Source organism: Epinephelus fuscoguttatus, linkage group LG10 (assembly GCF_011397635.1).
Source record: "Epinephelus fuscoguttatus linkage group LG10, E.fuscoguttatus.final_Chr_v1".
NCBI classification, from domain to species: Eukaryota; Metazoa; Chordata; class Actinopteri; order Perciformes; family Serranidae; genus Epinephelus; species Epinephelus fuscoguttatus.
In genome coordinates this window covers 7974959-7989012 of record NC_064761.1, presented here as the reverse complement: position 1 = coordinate 7989012, position 14054 = coordinate 7974959, and the positions used below count along the sequence as shown (strand labels likewise).

Genomic DNA, 14054 nt, shown 5'->3' with positions numbered 1-14054 from the left:
TGGATGGACGGTTGGATAGACGGTCAACCCTTTGAAACATAATGCCTCAGGCCGTGGCTATCAGCAGTAAGGAGGCATAAAAAAAGTTTGAAATAGGCCTACTTCTTCTACCATTGCAAATTGCCTACCAACATTCCTAGTAAGATGGCATCCATGCCCGCAAATCACTAAATTCACCCCTGAAAAACAACCATCGCACCTACTCGTGGTCAGAAACACAAGTAAAATACATAAATGTATTCATTTTTAAATAGGTGTATTAGTCGCCTGCTTTACATAGCTAACCATCATGATAAAGTAGAGCAAAGATTTAATTAGCAAAGATGGTTTGTCTGTAGGATCATTATTAGTGTTATATGTTAGTAACATTATGGCAAACTTACAAAAGTTAGTTAGTAAAGTTAGTACGGCAAAGAAAAAGTCATGGCCACTCGCAGTCGGATAAAACTGTAGAATACACTCAGTGAGACTTCATGACTGTCATTAGAGTCCTTAAGCCCTAACTCCACTGCTGCACAGAGTGGCATTTGCTCGTTTAATCAAAGTTTATTCATCTAATATTGAATGTGCCCCATGTACAAATTACACCAAATTCAAGAATGCATGTCCCCATCAAATCACCCATCAAGTGTGAAGCAGATTAGATGAACAGTTCTTGAGATAGGCGATGGACACACAATGACAGACAGACAGAGATTTCTTGCTTTATTGTCAGATTATGCAGAAGACATACCATAGAGTAATATGCATTATTGGTGCTAATGGCATATTTATGTTCTGCCACTCTGTCGCGTCATAGTGTGCTGAATGTAAAAACACTCACATGGGCAGGTGAGGTGGTGCACAACATAGAATATAATACACTTTTAAATTGTATGTATATCCTCTGTCTTGATGTCTGCAAATTCCATCTGCTGTATAATGTTGGGGCACTGATTACAAGAGGTTTGCAAGTGTTTAAAAATCCCAGCAGGTCTCTTTAGCCAGTGGCCTCCCTTCCTAACTAGAAGAGGACTGTATTAAAGTCTGTCCTTTATGGAAGGGGCTCCTTGGCAGTGGAAGGTAGGCAGATATTTGAAAATCTCTTTCAGGAAGAAGTCCTGCTTGTGGACATCCCAATACGGCAGTATGATTGTCTGATCTACTTAGCCTGTTTACTGAAGCATGTTATAAAATGTAAACCTGAGGTGTCTTTTTTCTGTCTGTTTGATTATTGTAGGAGGTGATGACATTTGCTGGAAGCAACCTTAGATTTGTCAACAACTGTGAATCGCTGCAACCACTAGAGGTTCTTAAGTATACAGCCATACATGTGCACACAAAATATAAGGCTGTTTGGTCCAATAGTTTGCAAGCTTTGCTGCAGAAGGGCAGATACACTCACACACACTCACAAGATGCAGACAGCCAAATACACACACTCAGACATGCAAGCACACAAGGGACACATGATCCCCTCCAGCTTATGCCTGGCCGACATTAAAATAGAAATTACAGACAGAACATGATTTGTTAAGGAGATTTTTGCAGATTATGTTCTTACTTCTGATGGAGTACTGACTTTAGACATGTGGACCTTTCTTTTCTTCTCTTTTTATGCAACACACTCAAAATTCAGTCAGCGAATGACTTGTTTGACCTTACACACCTCTTAATGCTACAGTGCTTGCTGATGTTAACCACTGATTCACATACCTAATTATGAATCATTTAATCTGTATAGAAACTCAATCATTTATTTTTCAAGGGGTTTCCCCCAGTCTGGGAAAATGAAAGGGCGTTTGATTTTAGTGACGTCCTCAGCCCTCCTCTCTGCCCACGCTTTGTCTCTGCTGTTCCCCTCACATGGCTGACAAGCTCTCCCTGCACCCTCTGTTGCTCTGAATGAGGGAGGTGTGGAGAGGGGGAGAGAGAGAGCAGTAATGAAGAGCCCGTCTCTCTCTGCCACCACAACGCCTCATACATCAAAGCTGCTTGGCCCCGTGTCAATTAAAACAGCAGTGCGCGGAGACACACCACCACTCATTCATAATAAAACACAGCTTTTGGCTACTGCTGGAGGTTCTCCTGCCAAAGCTGTGATGAGGCAAACATCTCACTGGATAAATTTGACTTTGAACTCTCCTTCGCAGAAAAAAATTGCTTTGCATTTTAGTTATTGTTTGCACAGTAACACACAGCAGTTGATGACATTTTTATCTACTGCACTGATTGAAAATGGCACGTTATTAGGCCGTTATTGTAAATGCCCTGATGGCTCTCCAGGTATTTAACAAAAATCCTGGAGAGCCATTAGGACGTATCCAGACTGTAACAGTATAAAAGGCCACTATGCTGATTAATCACAGTGTGTGAAAGGATCTCAGCAGGTGGCAACAGTTCCTTAATTTGGTGCTAATTAAAGCTGGTCTGACAGGATAGTACAGAGGATGAATGGACTGGTGCCTCTCATATATAATAATAGATGAATCTTTTCTCCCATTAACAGTAAGTATCCTGAGCACAAAGCCTTGTTTTTCTTTCATGCCTTAAATAAATCTCTCCAGGGTGTCAGTTATCCTCTTAGGATCAGTGGTCTGTGTGACAGGCGGTTATGTTATGTTCTTCAACAGCATCATTATGCTCACACATGCATAAGATCTCATGGCACCATCACACGTTATAACAGAACTAGCTCAAGAACAAACAACATAGCCCCCAAACGAAATGAAAAAACAAAACTTTCTTTGGGTTCCTCTGTTGATTTTGTGTCATAATTTATGCATTTAAAGACACATTGTGATTCTGCTGCAGTATAAAGCTGCATTCACAGCATGGTGGCAGAACGCATTGAATTCACACCATATAAATGGAAATGTTGACTAAGCTTGCTATTTTTTTTATTTTTATTTTTTTACCATGTTGCATGTAGAGAGTAGTTAACCAGATTAGAAGGTATTGACATTAACTATACAGACTACAGATATTTTTTTCATATAGATGTATTGGTTGTCTTAATGTTAACATTGCATTTTATTTACATGGAACTGCCAGCCATCCCGCTCTGCAGCTAAGTTTCAGGGCATATTGAATATGTTTTTCAACAAAAGTCACTGTTGCAAAACAGACGCTAGTATGAATAAGGGTTTTCACAGCAACATTTAGGACACTCAGAGCATTTGGTCATGCAATGGGAAGTATTGTGATCAGTCCACAATGACTTGAAGCGTGACATGTTTACCATTAAGCATTAAACTAAAACCACAATCTTTATGTAGCCTTAACCAAAGTCCTTGAACACAAGCAGGACTCAGTTTAAAGTCCAGGTAAAGCAAAATCAATGACTTCTTTCTTAAAACATTGTACATGTTAGAAAATACTATCTGAAAAGATGGTGAGCTGGTACAGCATTGTGGAGTTAGACCGTTAAACTGTTCATCACCATTTCTGTGTCCAGGTTTTTTTTGGCAGACCTAATAGCCTGTTCGATGATGCAATGGAGCAACACTTATCATAACCCCTCCCCGACTTTATAAATACTATGTCACTACAAACGTTAACTTACAGTGCAGCACATCGCTTCACTGTCATTTCCGTTACCCCATGTGGTCAGGGGCAAGTTTGCTACTTCCCATGAGCTCCATGAGCTCTATGAGCTCTTTCAGCCTAATTAATACATACATAAACATCTCAGTTAAATACCACAATTATATATATACAAGCAAAGTAGCCATCACTATCGTACCTTTCAGTCTATCAGTCCGAATTGGCTACATGGCCTGCCAGCAGTTACTGCTCACTGCTGTGCTTTGTGCTAACATCAGCTGCTGTTACTGTAGTTGCTGAATGAGCGGCCATCGCTGTGCTGGGGCTCTTGTTCCCTGGTTCTGAGTGTGTGCGCTGTGCTATGATAGACTGTGTGTGCTACAGGATTAGTTGCAAAGAGGCTGTCGCTGCAGAGCATCTCATTCTTTGGCTTGGGGGTATGTGTGCTTTGTGCTACTGATTTGCCTGCTAACGAGAGTCTGACACTGCACAGCGACTTGTCCTCTGGCTTGGTGGGTCATGTATGTTAATGTGCTACAGGCTTAGCTCCTAATAAGAGGCCTTGTCTTTGCAGCTGCCTGGCAGTGGTTCGATCTTCATTTCAGCTTCTTCAGTGGACACGCCATCGGTGTCTCAGAGCAGAGAATGCTGCTCATTTTTTCATGATCATGAAACATAATATGAAATACTTGGCGATTTTTTTTATCATTCAAATTTGACTGGGTGGCTAACACATTTTCTGTGGTGTGACAAAGCCATTACACATATTAATTTTTGCTTTTTCCAGACTTTAAGAAACTCAGTCTCTGGTGTCAAAGTCCTGCACTTTGTATGCCCACCATCCTGTTTATGACTTTGAGCTGTACATAAATCTTCCCACAGAAAATATAGTTCAGCTAGAACTGATGATTCCTCCAAAAATTCATTGGTATAAAACAAAAAAAGCTAAAGTTATGATTTAGTAAGACAAACACATGGAACCTTGTTAGAGCTGCTTTGAAGATAACTTGACTTATTGGATCTTTCTGAGGCAGGTAGAAAAGATCAAACCTGAGTAAAGGCTATGTCTTGAAGCTCTGTCCTGTGTGCTCCGTGGCAGTATAGAGTTATACAAGGATTTACCCCTTTGACATTTATGTGATCTATAATAAACATCAGAAACAAGTTATGAGGTAAGTTTTTTCATTTCTGTGAGGCAGACATGATGCAGGAACAAGAATTAAATTGACCAAACATCAGCCTGAACGGATGCTATGTATTTCCTCTACACCTGTATGACTATATATCAGTATTTTATTCTTCCTCTGGCTACAACGCTTCTTCTCAAACTTCGATTTTCAATGTGTTTATGGTTAGAAAAAAAACCCATTTGTCTTGTGTTTGTCATGTACATTATTGCTTCTGTGATATTGTTTCAAATATTTCAGGAGCAAGGCTCCACTGGGATGTATACCACAATATCCACCCTTTAATAAACAATGTTATGTGATAAGGGAAAAGCAGAGGTGGACAGAGAAATAGAGAAGACAAGGAAGAAGTGTAATTCAGGACGTTGCTTGTGTAGTTTAACTGACAGATTATGGAAACATAAAGTTAGTTTTATGTTCTGTTTAGACAGCGGACCTCTCTCCTCCCTGGATCTTTCGTCTAATCTGCCTTCTGCTCTGCATCTCAAACTGTACACTCTTCCACTACCACCTGACACTGACAATCCAAGCCCAACTGAATGATAAATCTTGATTTAATAAGAGAACAGCTAAAGATAATGTCCACATTTTGGTGAATATTTACTTTAGTGAAAATGTATTGAGCAAATAGTCTGCAACTGGTTTGTGCAGCCAAGAACCAGAGCAGAGTAGGGGAGAGTCAAGAATGTTATTTGTTACTGTCTGACAAGCACGTTTTCTCTTGCTGTGTAAATCCCATCATGCCCTTATCACATCAGCACTTGGCCAGCAGTAAGGGATAATAGGGATAGTACAGGGATAATACACATTTCTTGAAATGAGGTTGTATGGAATACCTATCCATAGATAGTATGTTATATACTGTAGATGTCAGTCAGCATGCCCCCAGTTTGGAGAAGCAGGCTGGAGTCCAACATGGAAGCTAAGCGATCTACTACTGTGAAGGGGTCAGCAACCAAACGTATTTTAGCCACCCAAAAAAAAAAAATTCCAACTGAAAAAATCAATAACAGTTCAAGTGTATGATATATTTTGAGTATTTTCACTGCTTTACTTTCATGTCAGAGAATGATTTCCAACTGGAATATGAAGCCGTTATTGCGCTTTCTTCAAAGCCAGACTCCACTGAGAAAAACAATGGTTTGACATTGTTGAAAACAGGAGCTGCTGGTACACCACTACCTCAAACATTTATTTTGTTTGTGTAACTGTGTGACTTAAGGGTTAGATCAAATTCACTAAAATCACACAATAACACAAACTAACTAAATGATCAAGGCAGTGTTAGACCAGCAGCTCCCATGTTCAGTGAGCTAAATATTTTGTTTTTGTCAATGAGTCGGGTGGCTTTGACAAGAACACAGACTGGGAACTGAAGCCATTTATGGCTCCCCCCGTCTGGATGGGCTCTCTGACGGAAAGGTAAAGCAGCAAAAATACTCTTAATATAGTGTACACTTAAAGTGATATTGATTTTTCTTTTTTTGTGAGTGGCTAACTTAACACATTATGTGCCACTACTGCATAATACAATGTTAAGAGTTTGTTGGGGTTTTTTTTGCATATTTTTGTGAGATTACATTGTGTTTTTAATATGAAGTTGTGTTCGTACGTTGTGGAACTAAAATCCACAGGGTTGTCATCATTTACCTGTGCTTTATAAGATAGCATAGTTTTCACATCTCATGCATGCGAGTTTTGGTCTGTAATAAACACCAAAGCAAGGGGTGATTTGTAACACATTTGTAATTGCCTCGATTTGTTAGCACAGTGTCATCAATTTTCCCTTTTGTTTGTTTGTGTGTTTGCTTTTCCAGAATGCCACCAAACTGGGAGAGAAGAGAGGGTTAGTGCCCATGGATTTGCTAAAAATAGCATTACAGGAAGTTGTCAGACAGTCTGTACAAAGTGTGGCAAGAGCATATTACATCTGCCATGTCACTGGGTGAGACATGGCATTCCTTACTAGTGTAAGGAAAGGACAAGCCTGATGGAGAAGGACAGCAAGGAGCTTCCAAAGTCAGGGTAAAGGAGCCTTAAAGAAAAGCAGGAGAAGAAACTAATGACTTACTTCATGACAGCTGAACTTTACTCTGGATTATGCCCCATTATGCTAACTATGTAGGTGTATTCAATGTACCTGCCAACAAAGAAGGACACTAATGTGCCAACTGGTGCATGCAGTAAGTTTTAATGATATTATAATGTTTTATACATTAACTGATCACATCCTTGACATGAAATACTTGTAAAACAGTTGCTTGACTAAAATATCAATTTGCCATGAAAACTATATGTTTAAACTTTTTTTGTAAGCAGTGTTACAACATTAGGTCATGAGATTCATGCACTTCAATTGTAACATCAGACAGCATCCACTTTGGGTTTAATCCTCATGACTTGTTTTCTCTATTGAAAAACTTAAATTGGCCCGTGATAGCAGACAAATGTTGGTCATTTGCCTGAAAATATTACATATGTAACATCACATATGTAAGTAAAAAAAAATTGAAGTATAAGAGTTAAAAAGTGAAAAAACATTACAATTATGGCCACTATCCTCTAATGACAACAATTTCCTCTGAAACGTAAACTGTTTTCTTGTAGAGCATCTTTAGATGAGATAGATGGAAAAGCCTCTGTGGAGAACTGGTGAACTGCAACGTATTCCTTGCAAATGCAATAGGGTAGCAGTCCATTATACTTCAAAAGTGATGTCACATGCTTCTGTGCACAAGTCAGGTCTGCTTGACCCCATGTTACTAACGCAACTCATTGTTGCTCTCCCTGCATATTTACCATACGTTGTAGATCTCAGGGTCTTACCTATTTCATCACTGTTTGGGAGAGGCTAACTTTGAGCAGATAAACTTTTAAATTTCTGCTCAAAATTAGAAAATAAAACAAAATGATAACCCTAAAATTAAGACAACATGACTACTATAAGAAATGAAATAAAACACAAGACATGTCAAGGTGACATGTTCAGACATCTTGTATGAACCAACCAGCTGTCCAAAACCTTATGATATTAAACTTACAGTCCTTTAAAACTTTAGAAAAGCAGCAATTCATCAATTCTGCTGGAGCCTTCAAATTTTTGCTTGATTAACTGTTTATCATATTTAATACCACTGCTGGTTCATGTTGATATGGTTGTAGACCATCATTTCTACAATAAAATGTACTTTGTTGGGATTTTGGTGGCTTAGTGGTAGAGCAGGCGCCCCATGTACAAGGTTCGACTCCAGCCTGTGGCCCTTTGCTGCATGTCACTCCCTCTCTCTCTCTCTCCCCCCTTTCACACTTGTCTGTCCTATCCATTAAAGGCTGAAAAGCCCCAAAAAATATATAAAAAAAAAAGTACTTTGTTGCTCTCCACTGCTGGCATTTGCTCTGTGTAATTAGTTATGAAAATGACAATTGCAAGTGACCACAAAGAGACAGAGGGCAGGACAGTCATGGTGTGTAATGATCTGTGGAAATGTCAATAGTAGAGTGTGAAAGCCATGTCGAAATCACACACACACACACACACACACACACACACACACACACACACACACACACACAGGCACTCTCTCTCTCTCTCTCTCTCTCTCTCTCTCTCTCTCTCTCTCTCTACCTCTTCCTCACACAAAAATTCAAAAGGCTGGCTGTTGCTTACTGTGAGTCTAATTAGGAGTATCCTTTGAAAATGGACAAGACTGTCATCCCCCTTTCCCTATTTACTACTGCATCACTTCATCATTTCCTCTCTGCCACTGACTTCCCTTGTTCCTGCTATGGCGGTGTTTCCTTTAGGACTGGAGGTGTGACGGTAATTAACATGAGGTCAATGAGACATCTGCCCTCTCTTACTCTTAAGTGGACAGTTATTGATAACTCAGGAAAGAGAAACGAGCACAAAGTGTATGTGAGAGTGTGTTTTACCTGTTTTGGTGCTGTATTTCTGTCCACCTTTTTATCCATTACAGGCAAAGATAACCACGCCAAATTGTGCAGTCTTTTGTAACATTGCCATTATGAAGCCTCATAATCATTCTTTCATGAGCTGTATCGCCCTTTGCCTCCTCTCTTCGTCCCTCCCATCTGTTCATCCTATTTAGTCACATCTGATGGGTTCTTTCACTGAATCCTGATGAATTTGTCTGAATGAATTTGCAGTTGGATCTTGTTCTTGAATGCACCTGTTTGACCTCAGTCCATGGGGACTTGGTTTGGGCATTCAAAGAGGCACCAGTTCAAGTCCCAGTACAGACCAGGTATGGAATGTGAACTGGTAGCTGGAGAGTTGCCAGTGTGCTTCCAGGGCACAAGCAAGGTGCCTTTAGCAAGGCGCCGAAACTCCAAACTGCTCCTGGGGCTCCATATTATGCCTAACTCTGCACTATACCCTTCTAAAAATGATTGCATGTATGTGTTGTGAATAAAAGATAGATACACAAAAAGTCACATTTCAACTGTCAATTGTGTGAAGTGCAAAATAAATAAAATTGAAATATATAAATTATTATATAATGAATTAATATATAATATTATATTAATAAAAAATGAGATCATTTTCAAACTCAATCTTTTCATGCATTTAGGCAAACAGGTGTAGCGCAAAACATGCTCTGCTATCATGAATACAGTGTCCCTTTCACAAAGCTGTCCTACTGGGGGGGAAAAAATTGTGATTTTCATGCTTTCCAAGCAGGTGAAATAGCTTGGTAGAATAAAACCCATGAATCAATATTCACATCTCAAATAGTATTGTTGGATTCATATTGTTTTATGTTGCTTTTCTCATGTTTGAGAAACAACTATGCCAGGTTGTTTAATTAAATACACATTTAACATATTTGGTTAGATTTCTTTGGTGCAGAGCCTGGCAGGTGTAATGGGGAAAAGTTAGTTTGCCTACATCAAATACTTATTCATGCTCTCCAGTTTTTCGAATGACACCGAAATTCCCCTCTTGGGATCAGTGCCGGTTATCTTATCTTGGCTTTGCTAGCAAACTAGTTTTGTTAGCGAAACTGGTCACTACCATTACTCTGCTAGTGTTGCGTGGATCAGTTCTTTCCACAATATCGGTTCCTTTGAGTTGAAACATATAAATGTATAGAATATGCACAATCGATGGCTAGTGCTGCCCACCCAACCAAACTTCCCTTCAGTACATTACCAGTTGTCATGTATAGATCAACATTAATAAAGATAATTTTTTTAATGCACTAATTTAGCATCCCACATACATGTAGGGCTCTGATGTTACAAAAATGTCAATAACCAAGATCTGTCTTTCTTTGAGGGGCAAGTTGGCTAGCAGACGTCCCACTTACCTCTACAGCCTTTCAGTCTTTGTCAGTGAGTGAGTTATTTTTATCTTCTTATTTATTTATTTATTAGTGGCGTTTGGATTCAGTTACAGCAGACGGATGGCAATCTGAAATGGAATGAAGCCCACAGACGGCAGACAGCAGCTACAAAACAGTAGTGGAACGCGCCCCATCCGCCCACAGCACAATACTCTTAAAGCCCTATGCTATCAAAAGCTGGCAAAATACATTTATTTTATTTTATGGCCTTGACATTAACCTGTCATATTGTTGAGGTATCAAGGACATACTGTGTACACTTTTTGTGTGTGTACAGGAATGTTAAAGATATCATTGAGGAAAACGAGGTTGACGTGATGTGATTGAATCAGGGAATCTGTGTGTCCACCACGGGAAAGGATCCTACTTGACTTTACATTGGCATTGTTTCCGTGGTACCGGCACGTAATTTCAACCCATTACGTGCTGCCACCATGGAATGCGGTGTTAAGAGGTCGTGGTCATGTGGATCAATTCTTTCCACAATATCGGTTCCTTTGAGTTGAAACATATAAATGTATAGAATATGCACAATCGATGGCTAGTGCTGCCCACCCAACCAAACTACCAGTTGTCATGTATAGATCAACATTAATAAAGATAATTTTTTTAATGCACTGATTTAGCATCCCACATACATGTAGGGCTCTGATGTTACAAAAATGTCAATAACCAAGATCTGTCTTTCTTTGAGGGGCAAGTTGGCTAGCAGACGTCCCACTTACCTCTACAGCCTTTCAGTCTTTGTCAGTGAGTGTAGCTGCCAGGCTGTCTGGACTCAAAGTCCTATTCAGTCACCTCTTATTCACTCACTGTAGCAAGCAGTGTAGGCACTACCTCTGGGTAACAGCAAGTGGGCAAGTGGAGACAGTCTGAGATTCATGAACACTTGGACGTTTGGCAGACTGAAACAGTACATACGAAATACCAAAAAGATTTATTTTTGGTTTTGTTCTTTTTCTTTTTTAAATCACATTATCAAGATGAATCTGTAGTTACGCACCTTTCATACTAGCTCCTTGTAAGATATCACGAGCAAACAGAAAACTGCCAGGTCAGGAGTGCAACTATCTGCTCATTAGCTAGTTGTGCCTTGAAAATGAAGTCAGAGCCAGTGAATGTAACAGTCACTTCAGATCAGTAAGGTCAAATCACATTCAAAAAATAACTAAAGCAGAACGAAGAATGGAATAGTATAAATTTCTGGAGTCTAAAATGCATCAAAAGTTGAGGCCTTTGTCGAGATGATCCAGCTGACTGCCAAACACCAAGCAATACCATTAATCATGGCTTCATTTCATTCAGGTGTGCGACTGCAGGGCCGAGGCATTCTGTATTCTGGCCGAAATTAATGTCGTTAGCTATACCTGAGCTGTTCATTCAAAATGTAGGCTGTATTTTTATCCGACAAATGTGACGTTATCTAGCTGTTCTCTAATGAAAAATCAAAGTAACTTCTTGAATGGAAAAACAGAGTGGAGTAAAAGGTACAATACTGAAATGTAGTTGAGCAAAAACTTTAAATCTCCCAAAAATGTAAATACACTACAAACTGGAAAATAATAATACTTCAGCACGCACTTTCTAACCACCTCTACTTGATCCTGCTCTAACCTGTATAGCCAACAACACTTTGTGATGTGTGGATGTGACCCACATGACCCAACACTTCTCCCCAGGACAGCTGTGGTAAAACAGGATTGAATATTCATGAGTGTTAAGATGATTACAGGTGGCTTTACAGTCAGTGTGTGTTTTTGTTTATTTACCTGGCTGTTTATGCAGGTGAGCAGTCCACACCAGCTTAGCTCTAATGTTGTGGGGTTGTTGTTTTTTTGCTGTGAATACTTTATGCCCAAATGTTTATCATTTACTGCTATTCTCTTTGTTTTCATTGTTGATTAGATTTTAATCATTTTGCTTTTTTAATCTTTAATACCTACTGCCATTAACTTCCATCCTTCTAATTCTGTAGCCCAATTTTTTTTATGTGCATTACTGTTCCATTATTCTAATGTATTATCGGCAAATGAAGGAGCAAAGTTTCTGGTATTGTATGAGTTAAATGTAAAAACATGATGCTTTATCGACACACTCTTGTCACTGTGTAGTAAGCACATTGCTATCATCAGATAGGTGACAATTTGTTAGGTTCATTTTCTGTAACAACTTTAGCATTAACGTTGGCTGGTTCTGTGGCGCTGACTTGGGGTCCGCTCTCCCCTGGTGGAGTGGAGGGTGGCCGGGTTGCCAGCGGCAGACGGCTCCATGTGATGGTGTTTCCTCTCTGGTTCTTCCGTGCTCAGCCTTATTTTTATCTTCTTATTTATTTATTTATTAGTGGCGTTTGGATTCAGTTACGGCAGACGGATGGCAATCTGAAATGGAATGAAGCCCACAGACGGCAGACAGCAGCTACAAAACAGTAGTGGAACGCGCCCCATCCGCCCACAGCACAATGCTCTTAAAGCCCTACGCTATCAAAAGCTGGCAAAATACATTTATTTTATTTTATGGCCTTGACATTAACCTGTCATATTGTTGAGTTATCAAGGACATACTGTGTACACTTTTTGTGTGTGTACAGGAATGTTAAAGATATCATTGAGGAAAACGAGGTTGACGTGACGTGATTGAATCAGGGAATCTGTGTGTCCACCACGGGAAAGGATCCTACTTGACTTTACATTGGCATTGTTTCTGTGGTACCGGCACGTAATTTCAACCCATTACGTGCTGCCACCATGGAATGCGGTGTTAAGAGGTCATGGTCATTTCACGTATTTCTGTGAGATCAGGTTAAGTGAATTTTATCTGTTACAATGTCTGAACGGGTGCTGCAACAATGACAAAATTCTCCTTTTGGTAATCAGTGCAGATAGGACGTTTAACTAACTGTCGATATCAGCGAAATTTGGCTCCGATGGTGGCCAATGGCTGTGCATTGTCCACCAGTCTCATGGGACGTACATCCCTGACTGGAGCTAAAGAGAAGAGTGTTGTGTTTCTGCAGGTACTCGGAGGAGTGGGGAGGGAAATACCCGTGGCTTACTGCAGCCTTACTAGATGCAAACAAAGCATTTTGCAAAGTTTGTAGGAAAGAATTTGGCATTTCGCACAGAGGAGGGTCAGGCTGCATGCTACCAGCAAACACATAACTACAGTAACAGCACAACTGTACATCCTCATCATCCACAGATGTATTGTCTCTGTGTCTTTTTACTGACATCTATTGTTACTGAGGACAAAATAAATTACACAGTATTTTTTTTATTTTACAGCTATGCTTGATGATGCAACACCAGTCAGCTGACATGTCATGACAGTCAACCTGCCCCCCCTCTCGAATTTCACCCACTCTCATCTGGTCACCCTAGTCGTGTTAAATGATGGTACACCTCCAGAGAAAGCAGGTGACTCTGTCTGAAGCCCCTTTTCCACTGCACAAAAAAGATAAAAATAAAACAGGCTAACACTCGCTAATGTCTGGCTTTTAAATGTAATGGGAAAGGTTACAACTGGCATTCACAGTCAGGTCAAATTTACATTTGTAAATTCAGAGCCTTGTAGGAGTGTACCATTTGGTTTTCCAGAGCAGTCTAGGCACTCTGTGTGGAGAGATGGAGTAGCAGAGTGCTGAGTGGAGTGAATGTGTGATAACCTTAACTGCTTACAGATATGTTATGTATATTATAATTATATTTATATAGAAATAGAATGCGCAGTTTCTTCGACCCACTGGGCTCTTATTTTAGTGTAGAGTGTCAGACTGAATTTATGAATGCAGTATGTCAGGCCACTCACTCTTGCAAGTGTTACTTAAAAAAAAAGTAAACAGTGACCAACAGGACCATACCAACCCGTATGCTCTCTTAGTGGATGGATGATTTGACAGGATTGCTACAGGTGGGATGGCTGGCTTTGTGGTAGACTACTGTGCGAGTCTTACAAAGGAGGACACATGAAAGGTTTCCTC

General features: G+C 39.9%; 1 protein-coding gene across 1 annotated transcript in view; it reads right to left on the bottom strand.

The window, feature by feature from the left end:
• The window catches only part of ghrhrb (growth hormone releasing hormone receptor b), a 51477-nt gene that overhangs the window by 20307 nt on the left and 17116 nt on the right, over positions 1 to 14054 (bottom strand). The window lies entirely within an intron of this gene.